The 27,804-nt window shown below is 42.5% G+C and overlaps 1 pseudogene; it reads left to right on the forward strand.

Annotated features, from left to right (window-relative positions):
* LOC129483347 (mortality factor 4-like protein 1) overlaps positions 1-24,807 on the forward strand; it is a 225,020-nt pseudogene extending 200,213 nt beyond the window's left edge.
* The last annotated feature ends 2,997 nt before the right edge of the window (positions 24,808-27,804 follow it).

A 27,804-nucleotide genomic window follows, 5' to 3' on the forward strand; every position in this document is an offset into this window, starting at 1 on the left:
AAAACAAAAAGGAAGAGGAAGGGCAAATTCACTCTCTCTCCTTGAGCTGGGACATCTGTTTTCTCCCGCCTTTGGACACTGGAGCTCCTGGTTCTCAGACCTTTGGACTCTAGGAGTTACACCAGCAGTCCCTACACTGTTCTCAGGCCTCTGGCCTCAGACTGAATTACCATTGGCTTTCCTGCTTCTCTAGCTTGCAGACAGCAGATGGTGGGACTTCTCAGCTTCATAATCATGTGCGCTAATTCCCATAATAAGTCTCTCTCTCTTTCTCTCTCTCTCTCTCTGTGTGTGTGTGTGTGTGTGTGTGTGTTTGTGTGCCCACTCAGTTTTCCTGGACAACTCTGACTGATATACTCCTGAAACAAAAATCTTCAGCTGTAGGCAAAAGAAGGTAGAATGGATGTTAAGGAGGCAAATGTCAATTGTCCACTCTATCTGTAACCTCAGTAGCCACTAGTTTTAGGCCCTTGTTCTCTGAGATCCTCCTACTTTCTTGTCTGTGATAAGTTCAGAACACGTGGGTAGAAGAGAATGTACCGGGATCCTTCCTGAAAATTTGTTGGAAGCTGATGAACTCCAAAGTCCTGCCCATCTCTTGGGTAGACAGCTGCCTGGAGGAGAGAGTTGGTATAAACAGCAATTTTACATGTGCGGTTGAAGCATGGGGAGAAATATGGGCTCATGGGTCTTCCTGAACTATCAGGCACATAAGAATAATTAGTGTTCAAATAATCTTGCCTCCCAGCGCATGCTTGGTGGCTCATCACAGATCCCGATTTTATCATCTGACCATTCCTAGACCAGTAAAAGCCTGTGCTTTTTTTCCCTTCCAATCTGTGTCCCCAGATGAAAGCATAGGAGCCACAATACGGTGTCTGGCGATGACTTTATCAACTAGGAATCTGGCAAGGGATCCGCTTTCTGGTTAGATAATAAGAAAGCGTTAGGCCATTTGATTTGGTAATTACTGAAAAGCAGAGGAAAGTAATTTTTTGCTCCCTATTCTTGGGAAAAGAACAAATAGAAGAATGTTACTGTTTTCTCCCAGGGTCTCATAGTTTTGAGAGAGATTTGACCACTGTTATAACAGAGCCACATATTTTTCATGTAAAGATGGGGCAGACTTCAACTAGAGTTTCTCTTGACAAGTTATCTTTTAATTAGGTTCTTGATTGCCAAGCCCCACGGGATGGTTATGGTGGCTGTGAGGGCCTTTCTCACTAAGGGACCCCTGTGCTGGCATGGACGCATGGCAGCTGTTGGCATCTTCAGCAGAACTCTGGGTGCAGTGCAGGAGGCAAACTTGGGGGACACTTTAAATCCCTCTCAATTGTACAGCTGTTTGGCCCGACTGAACTGCAGTGGTGGCTAATGGAAGCAAGGAGACTGGGCTAGAATGGAAGGAACCAAAGAGATCTCATTGGAACAGCTTTCAAATCTTCATCTTATATTCAGTTTTGGGAGCACTACCCCCCTTCTTGCCAAGGATTGACGACTCTTTCTCACTTAACCACAAAACATCCTTCCTGGAATTATTGGGGTGCGTATGACGGCATGGCATAGTTTGGTCAGAGATGCTGTGTCCAGTTAGTCTTATGATAGAATGACTACACTAGAACTTTTTTCAAGAAATAAAAATGTAAAAATATTCACATATTATGGCCGGGCATGGTGGCTTACATCTGTAATCCCAGCACTTTGGGAGGCCAAGGTGGGTAGATCACCTGAGGTCAGGAGTTCGAGACCAGCCTGGCCAAAATGCTAAAACCCTATCTCTACTAAAAATACAAAAAAATTAGCCGGGTGTGGCGGCACGCGCCTGTAATCCCAGCTACTGGGGAGGCTGAGGCAGGAGAATCGCTTGAACCTGGGAGGCAGAGGTTGCAGTGAGCCAAGATTATACCACTGTTTTCCAGCCTGGGTGACAGGGCGAGACTCTGTCTCAAAAAAAAAAAAAAAAAAAAGTTAATATATCAAAAGATCAGGCAAAGAATCAGGTTGCCTAAGGAAACTTACTGGCTTAACTCAGCTAAGCAGAAGATGAATTCATTCTGTCACCTGGAGGAAGACCAAATCTTGAATCTGCGCCACTCCAGAAAGATAGGATGCACGGCATATATTCTTCAGTTTAAAAAAATCTTCTATTAAATTACGTTTCCAAAATTAGAGAATTCACAGATGTTCTTTATCACTAGTAAAATAATATGAAGAAAGAAATAAAAAAAATTAAGCATCTTTCTCATCATTTCAGCAATTCTCAGCTCACTGCAAGCTCTGCCCCCTGGGTTCACACCATTCTCCTGCCCCAGCCTCTCGAGTAGCTGGGACTACAGGCGCCTGCCACCACGCCCGGCTAATGTTTTGTAGTTTTAGTAGAGACGAGGTTTCAACATGTTAGCCAGGATGGTCTCGATCTCCTGACCTCGTGATACGCCCGCCTTGGCCCCCCAAAGTGCTGGGATTACAGGCGTGAACCACCGCGCCCAGCCTCATTTCAGCAATTTTACCCCTGGTTCCCTAAGGTAACCAATGACAATGACCTATTCTGCATCTTTTCATGCCTTTTCCCAAGCTAATAAAAATATATAATTTTACTTCAAAAAATTAGGATCAAACTGTATTTAGTTCTATGTGACTTGTTTTTCTCATATAACATTTTGCTATGGATATCTCTCCAGATCAAAATTGCTAAATCATTCTTTTTAATAGCTTTAGAGTTATCTGAAGGGTGTGGGTGTTGCCAAATTTATTTAATCTTCATTTAATGGATTTTAAGAAGTTTCTAGTTTTTACCCCTAGATATAATGCTGCAGTAAATATTCTTGTAAATATATCATTCAAAACTAGTGCTTACTAGGCAATAAAACCAAAAAATAAATAGGATTATATCAAACTACTAAGCCTCTGCACAGCAACAGAAACAATCAACAGAGTGAAAAGACAGCCTACAGAATAGGACAAAATTTTTGCAAAGTACTCATCCAATGGGGGACTAATATCCAGAATATACAAGGAGCTCAAACTTCTCAACAGCAGAAGAGCAAACAATTCAATTGAAAAATGGGTAAATGGCCTAAACAGACGTTTCTCAAAAGAAGACATACAAATGCCAACAAATATATGAAAAAATGCTCAACATCGCTAATCATCAGGGAAATGCAAATCAAAACCACAGTAAGGTATCGTCACATCCCACTTAGGGTGGCTGTTATCGAAAAGACAAATAAATGCTGGTGAGGATGCAGGGAAAAGGGAACTCCTAGCCACAGTTGGTAGGAATGTAAACTGGCATGGCTACTATGGAAAACAGTTCGTAGGTTCCTCAAAGAACTAAAAATAGAACTGCCATATGATCCAGCAATCCCACTGCTGGGCATTTATCCAAAGCAAGGGAAATCATTATATTGAAGAGACATCTGCAGCCCTATATTTATTACAGCACTATTCACAATAGCCAATATATGGAATCAACCTAGATGAATGGATAAAGAAAGTGTGGTATATATACATAATGGAATACTATTCAGCCATTGAAATGAATGAAATCCTGTCATTCATGGTAACAGGTAGAACTGGAGGACATGATGTTAAGTGAAATAGACCAGGAACAGAGTTAAACACTGCATTTCTCAGTCTTACGTGGAAGCTAAAATAAATGGATCTTGTAAAAGTAAAAAGTAGAACAGAGAATTCTAGAGGCTGGGAAGGCTAAGGGGAAGGGGAGGATATGGAGAGATTTGTTACAAAATTACAGCTAAATAGAGGGATTAAGTTCTAGTGTTCTACACGACTAGAACTGTAGTTAACAATAATATATAGTTTCAAATAGGAGGAGGAGATTAACGTTCCCAGCCCAAAGAGGTGATAAATATTTGAGATGATGGATTTGCTAATTACCCTGATCTGATCAGTATACTTTATATATATATCAAGACATCACTACGAACCCCATGAATAGGTACAATTATTATTTGTCAATTAGATAAAAACCAAACAAGGAAAGTCTGAGAAACTGTCACAGTGTAGAAGAGCCTTAGAACATGGGCCCCTGACTGGGCATGGTGACCCACACCTGTAATCCCAGGACTTTGGGTGGCCCAGGTGAGTGGATTGCTTGAGCCCAGGAAGCTGAGGCTGTAGTGAGCTGTGAATGCACCGTTGCACTCCAGCCTGGGCCACAGAGACCCTGTCTCAAAAAAAAAAAAAAAAAAAGTCAGGGGTCCCCAACCCCCAAGCGGTGGGCTGGTACTGGTCTGTGGCCTATTAGGCACCCGGCCGCACAGCAGGAGGTGTGAGGTGGGCCAGAGCATTACCACCCGAGCTCTGCCTCCTGTCAGATCAGTGGCGGCACTAGATTCTCATAGGAGGCAAGCTCTAACGTGAACTATGGTTATAGATGCGAGGGATCTAGGTTGTGGGCTCCTTATGAGAACCTAATTAATGCCTGATGATCTGAGGTGGGATGATTTCATCTGGAAACCATCTCATTCCTCTGCCTGCCCCTCATGTCTGTGGAAAAATTGTGTTCCAAGAAACTGGTTCCTGGTGCCAAAAATGTTGGGGACCGCTGCCTTAGAAGGCAGGATGATCAAATATTATGTGGTACCTTGGATGGCATCCTGAACTAGTAAAAGGATGTAGGTGAAAACCAAGGACATCTGTACAAAATATGGACTTTAGTTAATAATATATCAATATTGGTTCATTAGTTGTGACAAATGTACCATACTAATGTAAGATGTTTGTAGGAAAAACTGGGTGTGGGGTGTATGCAAATTCCCTGTACTATTTTTATAAGTTTTCTGTAAATTTAAAACTATTCTAAAATTAAAAATTCACTTAAAAATATATAGTACTTTCATTTCCATAGCACAGAGTCCTAGAGGTGGGGTTGCTGGGTTAAAGGCTATGTGTTTTTCAATTTTTAGTAGCTGTTACCGTCCAGATTTCCAAAAAAGGATGCAGCAATTCCCATTCCATTAGCAGTGTGTGAGAGCGGTTGCTTCTTCTCATGCTTGCTAGCACAGAATGCTATAGGTTTTTAATTTAAACAATATTTTCTTGCCAACCTGAGGAGTGAAAAAAAATGGCATCTCTTTGTTGCTTTAATTCGGATGAGCAACTTTTCATATATTTATTGGCCCTGTGTATTCCTCCTTGAGTGAGTTGCCTGTTCTATTGTATTGAGTTGGATGTTGGTCATTTCATGTTGTAGATATTTATCCAAGCTATCATTCGCATTTTGATTTTGTTTACCCTTGTCTTTTTTCAAATGATGTTTTAAAACATTTTGTATTAGGCTTATTTCTTTTAAACGTTTAGAAATTACCCAAGTAATAATAGTTTTTTATAGAAAATTATAAAATATAATAAAGAGAAGAAAATAAAAATCACCCATTATTCTACCACTCATCCACCTACAGATAATATTTGTATTTTGGGGATATCCCTCCTGACTATCTTCTACACACACTTCATTCCTTATTTTAAAATATCACCTCTGATGCCAAGAGAGTAGATGTTAGGTGTTCTCACCACAAAAGTAATGACCATGTAAGGAATATGAGGAGATGCTTTTTTTTTTTTTTTAATAAGGGAAGGGGGTCTCACTCTGTTGCCCAGGCTGGAGTATGCAGTGGTGCTATCATGGCTCACTGCAGCCTTGATCTCCTGGGCTCAAGCAATCCTCCCACCTCAGCCTCCTGAGTAGCTGGGACTACAGGTGCATGCCACCACACTCAGCTATTTTTTAAAATTTTTTGTAGAGATGAGTTCTCATTGTGTTGCCAAGGCTGGTCTCAAACTCCTGGCCTCAAGCAAATTCCTGTCTCAGCCTCCCAAAGTGCTGGGGTTATAGGCGTAAGCCACCATGCTCAGCTTGAAATACATGTACATCAGACTAGCATGTACATGATAAATACATACAACTTTATCTGTCAATTAAAAAAAATCTAGTATCACCACTGAAGGAGAGAACTCTGAATAGACATAATGATGAGAAGAGAAAGGAAAATGCAAACGTGGGGTCCTTTCTATAGATACATAAGACATTTAGAAACACACAAGTAGCAGAAGAGTCATAGATAGTACTGATCAGGAGGAAAATTTATTGTTCATATTGTGATGACTCTAAAGTGCACATTTTTGGCTCATATTAACCTCTGAGATTGGGAAGTCTCTTACCAGCAGCGGTGTCTCACAAACATTGTGGGCCAGGTAGCAGTCAGACGCAGTCATTGTTTGCTTATGTGTGAGCTTCTTCAAAGCTTGGCACAATGTCTGCACTTCACTTCGGTTACGCTCATCGTTAGAAGTACAAGTGTTGACTTTAAGTGGGATCAGAAATGTCTTCAGAAAGATTACACTATGACACTGCACTGTTGCATTTGAAACACTGCAACCTAAGGCAGGAGAAATAAGCAAACCTCAGATTTCTAGGTAACAAGAGGACAGTGCGAGTCATTCATGTGTTGCACATTACTATCCTTAATACATTAGTTATATGTAGTAGTCCTAAAATAATGGTGCATCTTATAATTGATAGTGTCTTTAATATGATGAAATATGGTACTAAATTACTTGATTAAGTGATATGTATGGAAAATGCATTTTTTCAAGAGGTTTCAAGGTGTGCGCGGCACTCTCTTAGGTCTCTTGCTTTGCCTCCAGCCTTTTGTCTAGTAGTCCCATGCACTAGTGAAGGCCTATGGAGAAGAGGTGGGCAGGAGCCGACTTGCTCTGAGGCTGAAGCTGCTTGGTGTTCTATTAACAGTTGATCATGGTCTAAGATAGAAGCATTCTAGGAAAAAGTTTCTAAGAAACTTGCTTGTTTTTGAGAGAAGGTCTGGCTCTGTGACCCAGGCTGGAGTGCAGTGGTGTAATCTTAGCTCACCATAGCCTCAACCTCCTGGACTCAAGCAATCTTCTCACCTGAGCCTCCTGAGTAGCTGAGACTATAGGTGCCTGCCACCACACCCGGCTAGTTTTTGTATTTTTAGTAGAGATGGAGTTTCACCATGTTGCCCAGGCTGGTCTTGAACTCCTGAGCTCAAGCGATCTGCCCACCTTGGCCTCCCAAGATGCTGGAATTTCAAGCGTGAGCCACCGTGTCCAGCTTCACGCTTGCAATAATTAACTTTTATTAAAAGTTTGGCTGGTTTCTCCTTATCTCTGTCTCTGGCTGATTTCTCCTCTTTACTCTGTCAGGGATGAAAGCAGCCATGGGTTTCTCCTCTCCTAGAAAGTGCTTATCACTTTCTGGAATTTACTTTGTTTTCATTTCTTTATGTCCTCAGCTCTTTGAGATGAGTTTTAGAACATGATTAGTAGCTTATTTAGCTTGTTCTCAATGTAAGGGGAGAACCATGATCTCTTGTGACTTTCTAGATTCTAAGCAGAAACATAATGCCTGGGAATATTTGAAAATACGGAGCTACTACAACCTGCCTCTTCTTAGTACTTTGACCATTTCTAAGTTGTTTTTTGTTTTTGTTTTTTTTTTTTTTTTTTTGAGATGGAGTCTCACTCTGTCGCCCAGGCTGGAGTGCAGTGGCGCAATCTCGGCTCACTGCAAGCTCCATCTCCCGGGTTCACGCCATTCTCCTGCCTCAGCCTCTCCGAGTAGCTGGGACTACAGGCGCCCGCCACCACACCCAGCTAATTTTTTGTATTTTTAGTAGAGATGGGGTTTCACTGTAGTCTCGATCTCCTGACCTCGTGATCCGCCTGCCTCGGCCTCCCAAAGTGCTGGGATTACAAGCGTGAGCCACCGCGCCCGGCCCATTTCTAAGTTTTTTTTTGTAATAGAAATTTTATTTTAACAAGAACTGGCAAATGACTGACATTAAGTCAGGAAATGGCACATGGGGGCTGAAATTCCAGTCTTTGGGAAGCCTGTCACCCCTGCCTGTGAAGGTGGAGTCTTCTAGACTTGTCTTTCCCTGGCCTCAGGCATGCTCCGCCATTTGGTGTTCCTGCGACGCACCTCCATGTGAGCGTCTCTGCAGGTTCCCCAGGGTCCATGGATTGGCCTACTCTATCTGAGGGCTATGCTTTTGACCCATTAAGCAATTTTGAAATTAGCCATTAAATCTCAAAAATGTAATGAAGGGAGAAGAAGAAAAATAGTACATCCTCTTTTGCAAAATAATACCTAGGCCTTCCTCTTGTATGGTGGCATCACCTCCCTTTTTTCTTCTTTCTTTTTTTTTTTTTTTTTTTTTTTTTTTTTTTTTTTTTTACTGGGAAGAGAGTCAGCTCTTGGAAGCTCTTTTCAGTTAGAGCCGCAGACACCCTCTCTGATGCCAGACCCTAAGCTTGCCACCCTCATCCTTGGCAGGGTAGGCGACACTGGGAAAGTTATCAGCTTGCAGGTTCGTGTTTAATTACACCATGTGCTGCTTCAGTTACAAAACTACTTGAATAAGGTTGAAGACATAGCAATAGACTATCAGGATTAGTTTTGGCTGTGACAACAACAACAACAACAACAACAACAAAAACCCAGGGTAACAATGGTTTGAACAGGATAGAAATTTATTTCTTTTTCAGACCAAAAAAAAAGTATTGTAGACGGACACTCCCTGATGTGTGTGTGACTTTGGGCTCATGGTCTCAGATGCTGGCATTTGCGGGAAAAGAATGGAAGAAATATAGAGCAGCTGTGCCAAGAGTGCAGGTGTGCTGTCTCTTAGGGAAGGTTCTCAAAGTCTGCTCATTCCATTCCTAAGAAACTTTTTCCATTCCATTAAGAAACTTTTTCACATGGCCACACTAAGCTACAAGGCAGGTTGGGAAACACTGCCTTTACTGTAGACAGCTACATGTCCAGCTAAAAATTAGGGGTTGTATTGCCATAGAGGAAGGGGAGAATGTATTTTAGCGGACAGCTAGCAGTCTTGGTCACCAGTCACTCCTCTGTTACTTGTGTCTTTCTAAATGCCTTATGTAACTGTAGAAGGTGACTTGGTCACCAATCAGTTTTTGGCGAGGAGCATTACAGGGTTCCAGTTTAGTCCCAGACTTTGGAACCATTTTTGGGGGAGAGCACTTAATATGTCAATAACCTTCCATTCCAGAAACTGCTCCCCTTCCTTGTTAGCCGTATGGGTTTATAGAACCAGAGCAGTGATGTCTTCTGAGAAGGGCACCCAAGGTAATGAAGGAACTGAAAAATCACGCCACATGTGGGACAGCTGAGGATATTTAGCCTAGAGGAGAAGCTGAAGAAACTGAGGACATTTAGCCTAGAAGAGAGAAGAGTGGAGGATGACATGATGTTTCACGTATTTGAAGGGCTGTCTTGTTAAAGATCTAGATGGACAAGAAGGGCAGAATCCACTCAGTACATAGAAGTTATAGGGAAAGTAATATAAGTTCAATACACAGAGAGAAATTCTAATATTAAGAGCTATCTCAGAAGGTATGAGCATAGATTTACTGCTATGTTCCCATTGCTGGTAGACATTCAGGACAAAATAGCAGAGAAGGTTTGCTTCTTGCCCCGATGGCATCTGCAGTCTAGTGAGGAAGACAGAAATGGATCAGATCATCACACATTCATAAATGTATATGGTAAAGAATGACAATTAGGCCTTAGACCATTGACTGTGGGGAAGCAAGGGATAGTTGACCATTTGTAGACCTCATATAGACAGGATCTGTGCTCATGTATGGTCTAAATTAAATGACTTATGACCTCTCCCAGTTCATTTCTAGAAATGGACTTTAAGTAGTGCTGCAGTGGGAAGGACAGAAAAGACTTACCTTGGAGGGCAAAGTGAATTTCAAATTTGTGGGACTTCTACAGTGGATTTTTGAAAGTTCCACAATAGGTCACCATGACTAAACCTGGTTGTGCTAATATCTTGACAGGTAGAGGACATTGGTTGAACACATTAGAGTTCAATGACTTGAGAACCTGATGACTTAATCATTTTGGGAAAAGTAAAAATCCTCTAAAATCTGTAAATTTTCTCAAAATTCTGAAAAGTTTTTCCACTGAGGACTTTCTTTTTTTTTTTTTTAAAACCTCCCTTTTGCCCAAGAAAATAACCACGAAAGAAATCATAAAAACGCTTTTTTCAGATCTCCCAATGTCTAAATATATCAATATACAAAACATGGTAATTTTATGAGTGAAACAAGTTATACATAATGCATTTTTTTGTTCCTAAACGAACAGCATGACTTTATATCTGTAAAGGGCACTAAAAATAAGCTTTGCATGTATTTCAATCCCCTGCCCCTAAATTTTCTTTGAAGAATTTTTTTTTTTGTTCTTCCATGGCTTAAAATTTCTGAAAAATAAATGTATCTAGTCTGTTCCTTTGTTCTTGCTGCCTGGTAGCTTGTGTTCTATTCCTGTGAAGTTTAGGGGTATGAAATAAACTGTTCTTTTAGCTTAACTGATATAGAAGGCTTAACTCTCTCGAATGCCTCACTTTTACCTGCGAGGTTGTCTAGAGAGCAAAGGATGGGGGATGAGTGTTCTGTCAATGGTTTTAACCAAGTTGAGCTCCTTCATTTCTTTCCAGCTTAGTTTCCATGGGGGCCTGCCAGGTACAATAACATACAGCAAAGACTAAAGAACCATACAGCTAGACAGTAATTTGTCTTCATGACATCCCTGAGACACATTCAGGCAAAAAGGCTGTTACTAGTGTGGGGCATTGGCAAGAGGATCAGCTTTTGGAGTCTGGACAGTGTGGTTGGGGGCCAACAGTCTTGGGCTCTGCCACCAATTCTGTGGGGCCATGGGCAGGTTGCTCATCCTCTCTGAGGCCTCCATCTACTCACTGAAGGATAAAGATATTGCCACAATCTCCATGGTCCTCCTAGGCTTTAACATGCCATGCATCTATTTATCTTGGGAAGATACAGTATGAAGTCAGAAGGTCAGAGGATGGATAGAAGGTTATATGTATGGTAGAGTTAGACTTTCTTGTTTCTGAATGGCACTGTGGTCTTTTAGGTAAGCATGTTCTTTGCTGGACCGTCTTGATTTTCTATGGGAAGGATTGAAAATCCAAGGGAAACGAAAAGAGGGTTGACAGAAGAGAATGACTTCTTCTGGTGCCAAAAAAGCTCTGTTACATAGCAGTAATAATTTCAACAACTGCCGTATCCTGTGTGACCTTGGTATCTCTTGGGGAGTAGAGTTGGAGAAGGAATGGTTCCTCAGTTTCTGACGCTGTTTTGTTGGCTTATTTCCTTCAAAAGCCTTCCCTTGAAAGCTTGGCTTAGTTTACAGTCAGCCAGCTTGACACTGGCTCTGAGCTAGTCCTGACCCATTCTGATAATGCCTAGGCCCCTCCCCACTGCCATGGTGATGGAGATGGGCTGAGGAGCTGGGTGGCATTTCTATCCTAGTGATACAAGAGTCCATAGGGTTCTTTTGCCCTTCCAGAAATGACGCCAAGGGCAGGATTCCCAGGCGGCCACCAGGGAGCCAGATCTTGTTTTGTCTCCAGCTTGGTTGGCAGACTTAAGAGGCTGAGATGAGCATCTGAAGTTCGGAGTGCTTAAGGCTGATTCAAAACTTAAGCTGGGTTCTTTAAAATTTTGAGTGAATTGTCACCAACATGCAAAATGTATATACGTGCTCTTTCAAAAATGACTAATCTCCACCCAACCACACTATTTCCTTTCTTGCTGCCCACATTTTAACACCACAAGGGTGGTTCTATTTATTGTCAATAAGGCACTGCTTAGATTTCTTAGATCTGAAAATGAAAATAAATGCCTCAGTTTGTATATGAAGTGACGTGAGTTATTATGCATGCAGAAAGTAATTCTGAAAAACTGGAAATAACCTAAACTTCCATCAATGGGGTGTTGGTTAAGTAATTTATGGTAATTTATAAATGAAATGTAAGGCAGAATTTAAAATGATGATATAGACATATCTTTGTTGATAAGGAAAATTGTTGTAATGTGAAAAGTGGTATGTAATAGATGACCCCATTTTTGCAAAAAAAATAAATAAATAAATTGCATATACTGTAAATTTGAAAAAAATCTGTATGAGAGAACTCACCTAGGCATTTGTAGTTGAGAGATGAGAGCAAGAATTTCTGGTGTTCAAATGGCCTAGACTCAGAGCCTTAAAATTTTCATGGCACTGTTTAAGTAGCAGCACCTTGATTTCCAATGCCCAAAGTAGTCCATGTATAAAGGATTTGAATGGCAGTTAATTAGGGGTGATGGGGTTTTAGATGGTTGTGTTTTCTACTCACTAGATTGATTCCCCCCCACACAATAAACATGTATTGCCTCTGTAATAAAATAGTAAACATAAGATAGTCAGGAGAACATCCTTTGCTTGGTATGTTTTGGTTGAAATTAATTTAAACTTCTTGTATAGTTTAAACTGCTACATCTCCTTCCTCCCCTCACTCCCTTTTTGCCTCTAAGTTCTTTATACTCAGTTATTTTGCATAATCGTGTCCCCTTCCAATTAATGGTGATGTCTTGACACATCGCAGGTTGGGAGGAACTTTCCAAAAAGAAAACGTGTTCTTTCTCCATTTAGGCTTATAATGCTGACTTCTTGGCATTCTGGCTCACCTGCAGGGGTCATGCATGTGGTCTGGGAAGCCAAAGGAGAAAATCAGAAGTAGTCAGAAGAGGAACTGGTCAAGATTTAACCAGTGAAGATTTAACTATCACAGTAGATAATAGAATTGCTATTCTCAATTCGTCACAGCACTCAAAGAGTTGATTATTCATCAACACCCTTGCTGTGACCTCATGGTGGGAGGAGTGTCCTTCTTGCCCCTTAACTTTGGGTTTGGCCAAAAAGAATACTGGTGGATGTGATGGCAGAGGCTTGAAAAGAGCTTGTGCATTAAAGCTTGATCTTTTTGTATCTCAGTGATCCATGATGGGAAGAACTTTCCTCAGGCAGCTGTTATCCACTCAGCTTAGGCCCAGAATGAACACACTTGCCTACAGCTCAACCTATAGGCTGGAGCTAAGGACAGGTTGGAGTTAAGCACAGCTGAACTGTAGCCTTGCTCAGCCTAGAGCCACTGAACCACAGTCAGTCTTGCAGACCTGTAGATGTGAGACTAAATTCTTGTGTTGTTGTTGTCGTTGTTGTTTTTGAGACGGAGTTTCGCTCTTGTTGCCCAGGCTGGAGTGCAATGGCGTGATCTCGGCACCCTGCAACCTCTGCCTCCCAGGTTCAAGTGATTCTTCTGCCTCAGCTCCCGAGTAGCTGGTACTACAGGCATGTGCCACCATGCCCAGCTAATTTTGTATTTTTAGTAGAGACAAAGTTTCTCCATGTTGGTCAGGCTGGTCTTGAACTACTGACCTCAGGTGATCTGCCCACCTTGGCCTCCCAAAGTGCTGGGATTACAGGCATGAGCCACCATACTCGGCGAAATCCTTGTTGTTTTAAGCCACTGGGTTTTTAGGTGGCTTCTTATACAGCATTACTGAGGATAAATTATTGGGATAAATCTGCTAAACAGAACCTTGTGGGTCCCAGCTGGCTAGAAAGGGATTTCTGGCCACTTGTGCATATGGGTATATAAAATTATACAGAGATGTTATGACAATAACCTAGGAAATAAAAGAATATGGTTAACCATATTCCCATCCTTGGTAACCAACTGACTAATTTTTGATCCAGGGCAAGTGTTTCTTTACCTGATTAATGCCTCCCAGCATCATTTGAGCTCTTCAAATTAAAGATAAGATTGCCAATATTGTAGCTCTAGGTCCACAGTCATTCAGTTTGTTGTCAATGCCTGACTATTGAGTGAGTCATTATGAATAGTTTACCAGCTGGGGAGTCTAGACTGTCCTATTGACTCTGGGTTTTCTGTCAATCTAATTTTTTTTTTCATATGCCCTCTTTCTTCCCATTTTAGCTTTGCTCGTGTGAAATCCAGCAGGCTGCTAGACAGATCAGAGGTCATGGTGGAGAATGGTGGCAGAAAACTCACAGAGATGGTGGCAGAAATATTAGATGTATTTTGCTTTCTGTCTAAGAATTTTGCAATCTGGGGGTTTCCTTGAAGCTGAAATTGTGTTTAGCTTCCCAAGTGCAAGCATTATCCAGGTTCACCTTCTCCTGTGCTTGGCAGGAAATGTAGAATCCTTTCTTGGATGCTTGCCTCATGTGCATCAACTGTTAATGCACATTAGACGGCTGCAGCTCAGCCCTGGGATGGCACTCTTGAGGAACATGGCTCAGGATCATTAGTGCAAAGAGGTAGCCTGTCATTTCCCTGTAACAGTGAGGAGTGAGGTCCAGTCAAGGCCTCGACACAAAGCACACCCAGAAGGCGGCATGGATGGAGCTAGAAGCCAGAGCTGCAAGACTCCCGATACCCCACTGCCTGCCTTTCTTCCTGCCTTTCTTCCTTCCTTCCTTCTTTCCTTCCTTCCTTCCTTCCTTCTTTCCTTCCTTCCTTCCTTCCTTCCATCTCTCTCTCTCTCTTCCTTCTTTTCTTTCTTTCTTTCCTTCCTTCCTTTCCTCTTTCTTTCTTTCTTTCTTTCTTTCTCTCTCTCTCTCTCTCTCTCTCTCTTTCTTTCTGATGGAGACTTGCTCTGTCGCCCATTGGCTCACTGCAATCTCTGCTTCTTGGGTTCAAGTGATTCTCCTGCCTCAACCTCCCAAGTAGCTGGGATTACAGGCATGCACCATCATGCCTGGCTAATTTTTGTATTTTTAGTAGAGACGGGGTTTCGCCATGTTGGCCAGGCTGGTCTTGAACTCCTGACCCCAGGTGATCCGCCCACCTTGGCCTCCCAAAGTGCTTGGATTACAGGCATGAGTCACTGTGCCTGGCCCCCTGACCACGTTTCAATTGCGCCTGTGGATTTCCGCCTTCCACCTTTTCTACGCAGGATAGTCTCTGAAAGCAAATTTACTTATGGGCTAATTTTTAAAATCAAAGATTTTTAAAAACTATGAAAGTAATAAGTTGTTAGTATAGGCAGATTGGAATATAGAGAAAAGTGCAAATAAGTAAACAAAATCACTCATGATCCCACAACCCAGACTTAATCACTGCTGGTGTGTTTTTTTTTTGTTTTGTTTTGTTTTTTTTTTTTTTTTTTTTGAGATGGAGTCTCGCTCTGTCACCCAGGCTGGAGTGCAGTGGCATGATCTCGGCTCACTGCAAGCTCCACCTCCTGTGTTCATGCCATTCTCCTGCCTCAGCTTCCCGAGTAGCTCGGACTAAAGGCACCCGCCACCATGCCCGGCTAATTTTTTGTGTGTTTAGTAGTGACGGCGTTTCACCATGTTAGCCAGGATGGTCTCGATCTCCTGACCTTGTGATCCACCCGCCTCAGCCTCCCAAAGTGCTGGGATTACAGGCATGAGCCACCGCGCCTAGCCTACACTGCTGGTGTGTTTTTATATTACCCGAGCTCACAAAGAATTTGGTGTTTGGCATACAAGTCATTTCCTTTGAGAATCTGTGATTTTTTTTTTTTTTCTTTTCAGCTTGTGTCACCCAGGCTGGAGTGCTGCGGCTTGATTATAGCTCACTGCAGCCTTGACCTCCCAAGCTCAAGCGATCCTCCCAGTAGCCTCCCAAGTAGCTGGGACTACAGGTGTGCACCATCACATCTGGACAATTTTTAATTTTTATTTTTAGTAGAGATGAGGTCTCACTACATTGCTTAGGCTGAAAATCTTTTTTTTTTTTCATATTCTTTGAAACTGCTTATCTTAAATCACTGAAAAATAACTCATCAGGATCTATTTTACTTTTCCATTATTGATAGCTATTTATTTTTCCTTCAATTTTTGCTATCTTCAATCATGCTGCTGTGAGAATTCTTTCCTTAGGATTCTTTCTAGAAGGGGAACAGGAGTCCTCATGTTTGATAGTGAATGGGCATATCACCTACTGCCGTTAATGTATAAGTTAGTATTAGGTTGGTGCAAAAGTAATTGCCATACTGGCAAAAACCATAATAACTTTTGTACCAACTTAATAAAACATTTTTGATTAGCACTATGAAGACCACTAAACAGTTTCATACCTTTTAGTATAAAATTATTTATATGTTAAAGAAATAATTGAATCTGATAAAAAAAATCTGTGCTCGAAAGTTTCTTTTTTCTTTTTTCTTTTTTTTCGAGACGGAATCTTGCTCTGTCACACAGGCTGGAGTGCAGTGGGATGATCTTGGCTCACTGTAACCTCTGCCTCCCAGGCTGAAGGGATCCTCTCACCTTAGCCTCCCAAGTAGCTGGGACCACAGGTGTGCACCACCACGCCCGACTATTTTTTTCTATTTTTAGTAGAGACGGGGTCTTGCCGTGTTGCCCAGGCTAGTCTCAAACTCCTGAGCTCAAGCGATCTGCCAGCCTCCCAAAGTGCAGAGATGACAGGCATGTGCCACCATGCCTGGTCTCTATGCTCAAAATTTGCCTTGTAACATTTAAAAAAAAGTGAAAGATTGAAAAGATAAAAGCCCTGGCTTAGGAAAATTCTTAAATAAATTATGGTTTATTCTTCTGATTGAAAGTAATATTTATGAGAGTTTGAAATGATAATAAAAAATGTTGATTTTAAGTGTAAAATATAGATACAAAAGTGTATGTATTGCATGAGCTTGAATATATGGAACAATGTGCTGAGGAAGGACCTCTGACAAATATTAGTACTTATCTTTGCATGGCAAGATTAAATGATTCCTGCCCGTGCCATTCTCTGCATTTTTATACTATCTTAAATATGTTATTTTTATAATTGGAGGAAGAGTTGTGTTATTCACATTATCACAGATGCGGTCACATATCACAGATGGGGTCACTTCCAGGGAAGGAGATGTGGCTGGTCTGTGAGGGTTCCATTTGCTTCCTCTCAGGAAGCATTCTAAGCATGGTAAAAGTCATATGTTAGTGCTCTGTCCCCTTTAAACAAGATAGTGCCTTATTATTTTGTTCAGCTTAACACAATCTACACTCCAGCTTGGTTTTCCTGAGTATATTTTCCCTTAATTCAATTTTTCTAGCTTTCAGACACTTTGATGCTTTCTCCTAAGTGAATGAAAGCCCAAATGTTGGGTCTAACTCCCAACGTTGTCTCTTAATTTTGCTTCTGTTTCAAATCTCGGGGAATGTTATTTTTTCAGTTGTGTATGCATGCATACACACATCTATCAACATTGATGAGTTATCATTCACATACCATACAATTCACCCACTTAAAATGTACAATGCAATTGTTTTTAGTATTTTCCCAGAGCCATGTAGCCATCATGACAATCATTTTTAGGACATTTTCATCACCCTGCAAAGACATCCTGTGCCATTAGCAGTGACTCCCTGTTTCTTCCCACCCCACCCTATGCAAGTCAGCTTGCTAGTCTACTTTCTTGTCTCTACAGATTTGCCTACTCTGATATCACAGAAATTGAGTCATACAATATGTAGCTTTTGTGACTGGTGTCTTTGACTTAGCATAGTATTTTCTAGGTTCATCCTTGTTGTAGCTTGTATCAGTATTTCATTCCTTTTTATGGCCAAATCATATTCTACTGTATAGATTTACCATTTTGTCTATTCATCAGTTGACAGACATTTGGATTGCTTTTAGTCTTTGGCTCTTATGAATAATGCTGCTATAAACATTGTATAGAAGTTTTTGTGTGGATATATGTTTTCATTTCTCCTGAGTATATACCCAGGAATGGAGTTGCTGGTTCCTATGCTAACTTTAGGTTTAACCTTTTAAGAAATTGCCAGACTCTTTTCCAAAGTGGCTGTACGTTTCATATTCCGCCGGCGACATATTGAAGATTTGAATTTCTCCACATTTTTACCAACATTTCTTATTATCTTTCTTTCTGATTATAGTTGACTAGTGGGTGTGAAATGATATCTCACTGTGGTTTTGGGTTACGTTTTTCTGATAGTTAATAATGATGAACACCTTTTCACGTGTTTACTGGCCATTTTTATATATCTTTTGGTGAAAGGTCTATTCAGATTCTTTGCCTATGTTTTAATTATTTGTTTCTCTATTATTGAGTTCTAAGAGTTCCTTATATATTCCAGATACAAGTCCCTTATCAGGTATATGATTTGTAAATATTCTCTCTCATTGTGCCAGGTGTCTTTTCACTTTCTTGATGGTGTCTGTTAAAGTACAATAGTTTTTAATTAGAAGTCTGATTTATCTATTTTTTTTCCTTTTCTCATTTGTAATTTTGGTGTCATTTCTAAGAAGGCCGTGTCTAACCCAAGGTCGTGAAGATTTACTCCTATGTTTTCTTCTGAAAGTGTTACAGTTTTTGTTCTCACAGTTAGGTCTCTGATCTATTTTGAGTTAGTTTTTGTGTATACTGTGAGGATGGGACTGCTATGGACTTAATTGTATCTCCCCCAAATTCGCATGTTGAAGTCCTAACAACTCCCAGTGTGACTGTATCAGGAGATAGGGTCTTTAGGAGGTAATTAAGGCTAGATGAGGTCCCAAGGGTGGAGCCTTTTCAGATAGGACTGTGGCTTTGTGTGAAGGGGAAGATCTTTCTCTCTCTCTCTCTGCCTCTCTCTCTCCCTCCCTCTCTGCCATGTGCGCACACAGTGAGAAGGTGGCCATCTGCAAGCCAGGAACCCTGCAATGCTGGCCCCCTGATTTTGGACTTCCGGCCTCCAGAGCTGTTAGACAATAAACGTCTATGCTTTAAGCCCCAGAGTCTATGGTATTTTCTGATGGCAGCCCAAGCTGGCTGACACAGGGGCCCAACTCCATTCTTTTGCATGTGGCTATCCAGTTGTTCCAGCATCATTTGCTGAAAAAAACAGTTCTTTCCTATTGAACTGTTTTGGCTCCAGTTACAGTTAAACTAGTGCAGAACTGAGAACAGACTGTCGAAATCACCTGTGAGCAGAGGAGGAAACAGGGAAAACATAGTGCCACTCCTTTCCCCAATTTGTAAGTAGATTAGGACATTGTAGAATTTTGATCTGAAATTTTGTTCATGGTAAGCATGAACTTTTCAATCTCCCTTTCTTTGCCAGTATTTGAGATAGTACCTCAGGACCTTGCATCTGTTTTCCTGGCAAGATAATCAAGCAATGTCAGGCACAAATAGTTTAGTCCCTTAGTAAAGGTTGTCCTAGTGTTCTGGAGTGTAGCTGGTGCTACTGTGAGGAGGAAAGGAGCAGGGTGAAGGGGTGTTTGAAAGAGGACATGTGTATCAGTAGGTACGTATTTAGTAACAGTTTCACTTATAAACCTATGGATTTTTACAGAAGTCTAAATCCCAACCAAAGAAAGAAAGAGTTGTCTATCCAGTTCTTTTCCCTTTTAGCCCATGGCCAAGTTTAATTTCTGCTCCAAACCAACATCGAAAGAGAGAAAAAAAGCAACAACAACAAAACAGCCTTTTGCTCCCTGAAGCACACAATGGACTCATTGATCTGAGAACAAGTTAGTTCAATTGCTTGCTTTACCTTGCTGCTGGGAAAAAAAGCAAAAAGCTCCTATGAAAACACGGCTTGTGGGAAAAGGTGCGATTACTCTTAAAAGCTTTTCTTTGTTTCTGCAGACACGCTACTCCACAGAGCTTGAGTTGTATAGTGAGCAGGACACAGAGGTAAAAGTCAGGCCTCACAGATTGTTCCTGGCTAAGCTACTGAGCCAACCTGTGGCCTGGGAATGCCCAGCAGTCTTCTCGAGGTACCCATAGGAAAAACGGAGGTGAACACAGTGATTCCTCTGTGTGGCCATATTCTTGGATTTCTGCCCTTCAGCTTTGAAGGATACCACCGTGAACCCCCTGAAGACACAGAGAAGAGAATCTTCCTTCTCTACCTTTTGAATTTGATTAAGGACTGAGAACTGCAACCAGCGAGGCTGATGTTTCTGTGCACAGCTTAGTTAGCTATGCAGCCAGGTTTTCCCATATAGAAGGGGCAATGGTAGGATAGACTTTCTGTTCACATGTTCAAAGGTGAGCTAAAACTTGCACAGACCTTTTTTTCCAGGGTATGAGGGCCATAAACTCGAATCAGACTTTCAGATGCCACATCCATTGGCATCTTGAAGAAGAAATTCAAGAAAATGGGCCGAGGCAGCCCTGGTGGCATCTGTCCCCTCTTTACGGTGAGGGAAATCCTGGCTAAGGCTGCACTTGCTCAGCTACTTTCCTGCACAGTCAACATTACATTTCTGAAATCTGTTGTAGCTTTCGGTCACGCACTGAGACAAGAATCATCTTCTTTTCAGGATTTAGTAGACCAGGAGGGTTTTTTTTCCCTTCTTCTTTATTAAATCATACATAATTAGATGTTAAATTCAACTCTTCCTGTTGTTTTGGAGATGGGCAGAATCCTTTGTTTTTTTAAATTATACTTTAAGTTTTAGGGTACATGTGCACAATGTGCAGGTTAGTTACATATGTATACATGTGCCATGTTGGTGTGCTGCACCTATTAACCTGTCATTTAACATTAGGTATATCTCCTAATGCTATCCCTCCCCCTTGCCCCCACCCCACAACAGTCCCCGGAGTGTGATGTTCCCCTTCCTGTGTCCATGTGTTCTCATTGTTCAGTTCCCACCTATGAGTGAGAACATGCGGTGTTTGGTTTTTTGTCCTTGTGATAATTTGCTGAGAATGATGGTTTCCAGCTTCATCCATGTCCCTACAAAGGACATGGAGTCGTCATTTTTTATGGCTGCATAGTATTCCATGGTGTATATGTGCCACATTTTCTTAACCCACTCTATCATTGTTGGACCTTTGGGTTGGTTCCAAGTCTTTGCTATTGTGAATAGTGCCACAGTAAACATACATGTGCATGTGTCTTTATAGCAGCATGATTTACAATCCTTTGGGTATATACCCAGTAATGGGATGGCTGGGTCAAGTGGTATTTCTAGTTCTAGATCCCTGAGGAATCCCACACTGACTTCCACAATGGTTGAACTAGTTTACAGTCCCACCAACAGTGTAAAAGTGTTCCTATTTCTCCACATCCTCTCCAGCACCTGTTGTTTCCTGACTTTTTAATGATCGCCATTCTAACTGGTATGAGATGGTATTTCATTGTGGTTTTGATTTTCATTTCTCTGATGGCCAGTGATGATGAGCATTTTTTCATGTGTCTTTTTTTTTTTTTTTTTTGAGATGGAGTCTCTCTCTTGCACCCAGGCTGGAGCACAGTGGCGTGATCTCGGCTCACTGCAGGCTCCGCCCCCCGGGGTTCACGCCATTCTCCTGCCTCAGCCTCCCACGTAGCTGGGACTACAGGTGCCCGCCACCTTGCCCAGCTAATTTTTTGTATTTTTAGTAGAGACGGGGTTTCACCGTGTTAGCCAGGGTGGTCTCGATCTCCTGACCTCGTGATCCGCCCGCCTCGGCCTCCCAAAGTGTTGGGATTACAGGCGTGAGCCACCACGCCTAGCCATTCATGTGTCTTTTGGCTGCATAAATATCTTCTTTTGAGAAGTGTCTGTTCATATCCTTCGCCTACTTTTTGATGGGGTTGTTTTTTTCTTGTAAATTTGTTTGAGTTCATTGTAGATTCTAGATATTAGCCTTTTGTCAAATGAGTAGATTTCAAAAATTTTCTCCCATTCTGTAGGTTGCCTGTTCACTGTGATGGTAGTTTCTTTTGCTGTGCAGAAGCTCTTTAGTTTAATTAGATCCCATTTGTCAATTTTGGCTTTTGTTGCCATTGCTTTTGGTGTTTTAGACATGAAGTCCTTGCCCATGCCTATGTCCTGAATGGTATTGCCTAGGTTTTCTTCTAGGGTTTTTATGGTTTTAAGTCTAACATGTAAGTCTTTAATCCATCTTGAATTAATTTTTGTATAAGGTATAAGGAAGGGATCCAGTTTCAGCTTTCTACATATGGCTAGCCAGTTTTCCCAGCACCATTTATTAAATATGGAATCCTTTCCCCATTTCTTGTGTTTGTCACGTTTGTCAAAGATCAGATGGTTGTAGATACGCAGCATTATTTCTGAGGGCTCTGTTCTGTTCCATTGATCTATATCTCTGTTTTGGTACCAGTACCATGCTGTTTTGGTTACTGTAGCCTTGTAGTATAGTTTGAAGTCAGGTAGCATGATGCCTCCAGCTTTGTTCTTTTGGCTTAGGATTGACTTGGCAATGCGGGCTCTTTTTTGGTTCCATATGAACTTTAAAGTAGTTTTTTCCAATTCTGTGAAGAAAGTCATTGGTAGCTTGATGGGGATGGCATTGAATCTATAAACTACCTTGGGCAGTATGGCCATTTTCACGATATTGATTTTTCCTACCCATGAGCATGGAATGTTCTTCCATTTGTTTGTATCCTCTTTTATTTCGTTGAGCAGTGGTTTGTAGTTCTCCTTGAAGAGGTCCTTCACGTGATGGGCAGAATCCTTAAACTCAGAAAATATTACAATAGGTATTAAGTGACACCACATTATAAAGAATATGAAGATAAACTGTTATTCATGACATGCTAAGAAATGGTAAAACCAGGCCTGCTAAGACTAATAGTCACCCACCTCCAACCTTTAAAGAGAGTTGAGACTGGGCGTGGCAACTCATGCCTGTAATCCCAGCAGTTTGGGAGGCTAAGGTGGGAGGATCACCTGCACCTAGGAGTTCAAGACCAGCCAGGGTAACACAGTGGGACCCTTGTCTCCATAAATAAAAAATTAGTCCCAGCTACGTGGGAGGCTTAGATGGGAGGATTGCTTGAGCCCAGGAGGTTGAGGCTGCAGTGAGCTATGATTGTGCCACTGCACTCTAGCCTGGGCAGCAGAACAAGGGACACTGTCTCAAAACAAAAACAAAAACAAAAAAACGGCCAAGAGTGCAGATTCCTTTGGAGGCAGGTGTTAGAGGGCTTGTAGAGCAGAGGAGTGAGGGACACTTCCCCTCACTGTAAGCCAAGTGAGAGGGGCTTTAGGGGGCTTCCATATACTACTGGGAGTGGGAGGAATATGAAGACTGAGAAGTGACAGTAAGATAGGCCTGAGAAGGAAGAACTGAAAAAAGAGAGGGAGGGAGAGTGAGTTGCAGTAGGTGCGAGCTGCAGTTTCCTAGACAGTGGTGAGGAAAGGCATCCATTATCCGTGGATATAGATTGAGCCATGCAGGAGGCAGACAGCCCAGAGCCTTCCTGAAGGAACTCTGTCCATAGACCCCCCTGGACAGATGCAGTGACCAGTGTGAGTAGATCTCTGGGGTAAGCTGAACTTTGTGCCTCCAGAGAAGCCTCATCTGTTTTAAGTAGGATGCTGTATAACTTATCACCTAACTGGAGATACTTTTGAGAAAGAATCCTTTCTCAAATAGCTGCCTACTAACAGATAGCTGAGGCAACAGGCTTCCATTGGAACCGTCCCTGCAAAGTGGACATACGGTCACGTTTGTGTTAGGTTAACTGAGTTGGAGGTTCCCATGACAACCTGCAGTGCCTTTCACAAAAGGGTCAGCTTTGCATGTCTGCCAGTCTCAGCGGGCACCAGCACCAGGTTCTGAGCGTCCCCATCATGTAAGACTGCTGCTCTTTTCCTCTAATACTCACTACCCTGAGTCTGATCCTGAATGGCTCAGAAGCGGCAGCTGGGGAGTGTGCGAGGAGGGTCAGTGGGGGAGATGGGGAGGACATTGGCCACGCAGCCCTGCCTGGCTACTGGCAAACAATCACCATCTGCAGTCTTGCCCTACTGTAAGAGGGGAGACTCTCCAATTTAAATAAAAGCTCAGGGTTTGTATTATTACCATAGCCTGGCTACTTAAAATACTAAAATGAGGTTGCGCTTGTGACTGAAAATGACCCATGTGTCCGGGAATGACTCAGAAAGCCACCAGCCCTGTCTGAAATCTCAACTAGGAGCAGAGAAAGAACCTCTTAAAGAGAGGTTTGAAGGGGCAACAGAAGAATGAAAGTTGTTTTATGATTGTAACCTATAGAATATATTTCATTTATTAAAATACGACTGAGGAAATATGAGCACCTCACCTGAATTGTGCACAACTAGTACACAAATTGAGTTGAAGTTTTGAGAACTTCCCCCAAGAGGCTGACTCTCAGCATTCCTCATGCCCTGAAACGAAGCAGGAGTGTAAAATCGATCTAGTCTGGTTGAATTCAATTCAGGAGATTGATATCTAGGGCCTAGCACATACTTAGCCCTTGATAAACATCAACGAATATGAGCTAGTGTAATGACTTACTGAGCATCTACTATGTGCCAGAGATGCGTATTATCTCATTACTTATAATCACCTTATGAGGTTCAAGGTCCCAGCTCCCCTTCTTCAGTCAGAGTTAGGATTCCAACCCGGTTTTCTTTCTGCTATCCTCTATTACCATCCCAAGAGCTGCCAACGTTCTTAAAGAACAGAGAGAAGAAGATACACTTGTGTTAGTCTGTTTTTGCATTGCTATAAAGGAATATCTGAGATTGGAGGATTTATAAAGAAAAGAGGTTTTATTTTGGCGCGCAGTTCTGCAGTTCGTACACGAAGCATAGTGCTGGGATCTGCTTCTGGTGAGACCTCAGGAAGCTTTCGATTATGGAGGAAGGTGAAGAGGGAGCCAGTACCTCGTATAGTGAGAGAGAGAGCTAGAGAGAGTGGGGAGGTGCCACACTCTCTGAAACAACCAGATCACCTGTGACCGCAGAGCAAGAACTCATTACCACGAGGAGGGCACCAGGCCATTCATGGGAGGTCTGTCCTTACCACCAGGCCCCACCTCCACCACCATGGGAGGTCACATTTCAACATGAGATTTGGAGGGGACAAAACATCCAAACCATATCACACTTCATTAATTTTAGAGACTGCTTTGCAGTCAGGTATGGTGGTTAAGAGGAGGGACGTTGGTACCAGATGGCCTGCGTTCAAATCCTCCTGCTTTTGAGCCTTACAAACTGTGTGACCTTGAAGGAGGTGCTTAACCTTTCTGTGCCCCTATAAAGGGAAGTGATAATATTGGTTATGTATTTCATAGGGTTGTTGTGAGGTTTAAATTAGTTAATATGTGCAAAGGACTCAAGAAGATTTTAATATGTGTTAAAAATGTTGAGTGTTTTTTAAAAAAGTTGACTGGTATTATTTATATGCTTTGATTATCTCATTTCCCAGATGCTTAGAGCACAGAATTCTCCATGGCCCATGAGATTATAAACACTGCATCCTGATACTAAAGGACTCTAACCTGCCCTGGAAGGCCTTATTTTGTCCTGTTCTCTGGTCAGCCAGGGCCCTCACTGCCCCTGTAGGAGGTCAGCCTCGTCTTGTCTGTTGTTTCTGCTCATGTCACCCGCCCCGCCAGCCACTCTCACCTCCCAGGGTTCTAGGTCTTCCAGTTTATATTACGGCAGAGATTAGATCTGCATCTGTGATGACCAATCTTTCATCTTGTTGCTTTTCTCCCCTTTCATGTTATTTGCTTTTCTCAACAAAGGAAGCTTGCAACTTCAGGTCAAATTTCCTTCAGTAAAACTTTCCCCCAAGATAAAGTCCTTCCCAGAAGGCTGCTTGGAACAGGAATCTGAGAGCTTCCTTTTTCCTTTTGTTTGCTGGCAGAGTTTCCTGTTTGCCTTTATGGTTGAGCCAGCCTATGCCCCAATCACTGTGGACGGAAGGGACCCTCCAGGAGGCCTCTGCAAGACTCTTGTTGGAGATGCCTTACTACGAACTCACAAGCCAAATCTGAGAAGCTGCCTTCACTCCTCACCTTGCCTTCCCTCCTTTTGCATTTTTCAGTTTATATCACCAGACTGAGTATGGGTTCCACCACCAGGCAGTGAAATAGCCTCCTCCCTGATTCCGATCTACCTTCTCAGTACGTGCTGATCTGTGGTAGACAGAGTCTATATTAAGGGCGCTAAATGTGAGGGCAGGCTTCAAGAAGGCTGGCTTCGAAGCGGGCCAAGAGCTCCTTGTTAGGCAGCCAAACCACAGGCGACAATGTTTGAAGTTGTACCAAGTGTCTGGTCAAAGCAGAGATGGTAAGATTTAAAAAAAAAACCTGCCTTAGAAATTGGGAATTGGAAAAAGATAGAATTTATTCCATGCTGAGCAGCACATAGAGGAGATGAAGCTGGTCTAAAGGAAGGAAAAGTGTCTGGGAGGTGAGAGCCCAGCTAGTAGGAAACAGCTCCAGAGGGAAATGGCCAGGTGGAGGGGGGATGGAAGAAAGCTGGGCAGAGGTGTCCTAGAGGATTAAGGAGAGGAAGACGCTGGATTCACATGGCTGCAAAGAGGACTCTCAAGCTGGAACACAGAGAGTTGGCCTGGAGTGCACCAAGACAGAAGACTTGTTCGACAAAGGCCCGTACCAGGCAATAAGGCATACTGGATAAGACCATGGGGTTCTTGAGACAAATTGAGTTTAAGTCTCATCTCAGTAATTTATTAGCTAGTGAAGTTATGCAAATTGCTTATTCTGTGCCTCAGTTTTCTCAGTTTTGAAATGGGCTAATAATCGTGTCTACCTCTTGGGTTGTTGCAAGGATTAATTGAGATAGCGCGTCTCAAAGGGCCTAGCAGAGGACCTGACGCAGTACTTGATCAATAAATGTCGACTGGCGGCAGTAGCCAAGTGGTATCTCGAGGGGAGGTGTCTCAATGAGCTGTTGGTCTGGAAGAGGGTAGGGGTGTCCTGAACAAATAGCCAAGCTATGATTTTCCTCTTCATAGATGGTGTCCTGGAATTCCTTACAGGGCAGGAAAGGAGATTTCTACTCAAAACAGTTGGCTGATTGGTGTGATAATGAACCTGGGGTGGCCGCCTGAAAGGGGGTCACATTTAGAGTCTGGAGCGAAGAGTCACCTTTAACTCCCTGGGAGCCTCTGCAGGGAGAAGTGAAAATCAACTTTATTTCTGGATGATTCCTTCCTGGTGAGTTTTGCATTTGGAGAGCAGGAAGTTGGAGACACAGCATGGCATGGAGATGAAGGGAACGTGCTGGAACAGTGGTTCTTGGTCGGGAGTGTCCAGTAGAATCGCCTTGAGGCTTGCCGGGACACAGATGGCTCCACCTGACCCCCCAAATTTCTGACTCATCAGGTCTCTGATGAGTTCCCAGGAGGTGCTGATACTGCTGGTCTAGGGACCAGACAGTGAGAACCACGGCTACAGAGTCAGACAGACTTGGTTTTAAATTTTCATCATTAAGTAGTTTTATGACCTTAGGCAAGTTATACAACCTCTCTGATCTTCAGTTTTTTCATCTATAAATAGGACAATAATTGAAGACAAGTTAAAAAATATATACAAAGTACGTAGTACTCAAAAAATAGGAACTATGATGAGTAGAGGGTAGAGACTGAGCAGGAATGGGAGACTTCAGGATCTGAAAAAAACTGTAATTCAAAAAGTCACTGGCCTGGAGTGGTGGCTCACGCCTGTAATCCCAGCACTTTGAGAGGCCGAGGCGGGCGGATCACTTGAGGTGAGGAGTTCGAGACCAGCCTGGCCAACAGGTGAAACCCCGTCTCTACTAAAAATACAAAAATTAGCCGGGCATGGTAGTGCGTGCCTGTAATCCCAGCACTTTGAGAGGCCGAGGCAGGAGGATCACTTGAGGTGAGGAGTTCGAGACCAGCCTGGCCAACATGGTGAAACCCCGTCTCTACTAAAAATACAAAAATTAGCCGGGCATGGTGGTGCGTGCCTGTAATCCCAGCTACTTGGGAGGCTCAGGCATGAGAATCACTTGAACCCAGGAGGTAGAGGTTGCAGTGAGTCGAGATCGCACCACTGCACTCCAGCCTGGGCGACAGAGCGAGACTCTGTCTCAAAAAAACAAAACAAAAGAGCACAGAGAGGCCAGGCAGAGAAGCCAAGCTGCCGCTTCC

Source organism: Symphalangus syndactylus, chromosome 5, assembly GCF_028878055.3.
Source record: "Symphalangus syndactylus isolate Jambi chromosome 5, NHGRI_mSymSyn1-v2.1_pri, whole genome shotgun sequence".
Taxonomy (NCBI): Eukaryota; Metazoa; Chordata; class Mammalia; order Primates; family Hylobatidae; genus Symphalangus; species Symphalangus syndactylus.